This window comes from Penaeus monodon, chromosome 21 (assembly GCF_015228065.2).
Source record: "Penaeus monodon isolate SGIC_2016 chromosome 21, NSTDA_Pmon_1, whole genome shotgun sequence".
Classification (NCBI taxonomy): Eukaryota; Metazoa; Arthropoda; class Malacostraca; order Decapoda; family Penaeidae; genus Penaeus; species Penaeus monodon.
The window spans coordinates 20,887,850-20,889,006 of record NC_051406.1 but is presented as its reverse complement, the minus strand read 5'-3'; positions in this window follow the sequence as shown (position 1 = coordinate 20,889,006).

Sequence of the window (1,157 nt, the reverse complement as noted above, 5' to 3'; positions counted from 1 at the left end):
GCCGATTAACTGGAAGCCGTATTTTAAAATTTTGTGGTATTATAATTGTCAGTGTTTAATTTTTTTAATCCTGACCGTTCGAAACCTGGAATCTGCGTTCGAACAGGCGACTGGAAATAAAATGCATAAACCTTTGTACAACATAGGTCCTTTTTCTATCAATTACCTAACGGGAAAAAAATCATTATTGCACATTAAAAACAATATAATGGATCAACTTTAAGGTGTGCTAGCGAAAGGTTCGGACAAAAAAAATTTTCGAGATGTTAATGCATTTATACTATACCAAAAACTACCCATAATTACGCACAAATATAGCAAAACGGTTTAAATGAAGTGGAAACAGAACAAAAAGTGAAAGGATTTTTCAGTTTATATGCAGGAATACAGCGAAACATGGCTCAATAATTGATGTTTAGTAAACAATAAAAATGAAAGAGAAAAAAACATTACGACCTAAAAAAATAAAGTGCCACAACAGAATATTTCATCATTATCATTCCGTAATATAACTATAGAAAAAAAAAACAATGTGTATTTGAGTTTCAAAGAGCAAATTTCCATAAATATACAAACAAGTTTGATATTGCATATACGACCTCTGGCGACCACACGAGGCCCTTTGAAAGGTAATGTGCGTAACAAGACATTTCTCTCGTTTTAGCTGAAATTATCGTATAATATGCCACGTCTCCTCAGGTACACCCTTGGAATGGAAGTGTTGATGCTTAGAAGTGAAATTATTTAGGAATTATGAAAAAGATTTGTTAAGTTCTGTGTTGTTTTGTTGAACTGTTCATTGGTTATGGCTTAGGGATTGGTTGTAGTTATAATCGTTTAGGCCGACAATGTGACAATTTGTTGGGCACTGGGCTTATTTGGCCATTCCGTCATGGATAGTGTGTTAATTAGCTCAAAGGAGATATGTGATAACGTATCTTTAAGGGAAACAAACAGTATTTTGATTGGAATGGATCATACTTTGTTGAAACTTCCACTTGTTTGAAGAAAAAGAGGAGAAAATGTTTTTATTCAATTTTAAAATAAAGATAGTTTGTCACTACAGATGTAATTAAATGCCACACCAACACACCAATTATACTGTGCACGCCATTTTAAGAAATCAGTTCAGATGCTTATAAATAAGTTATGTAGGC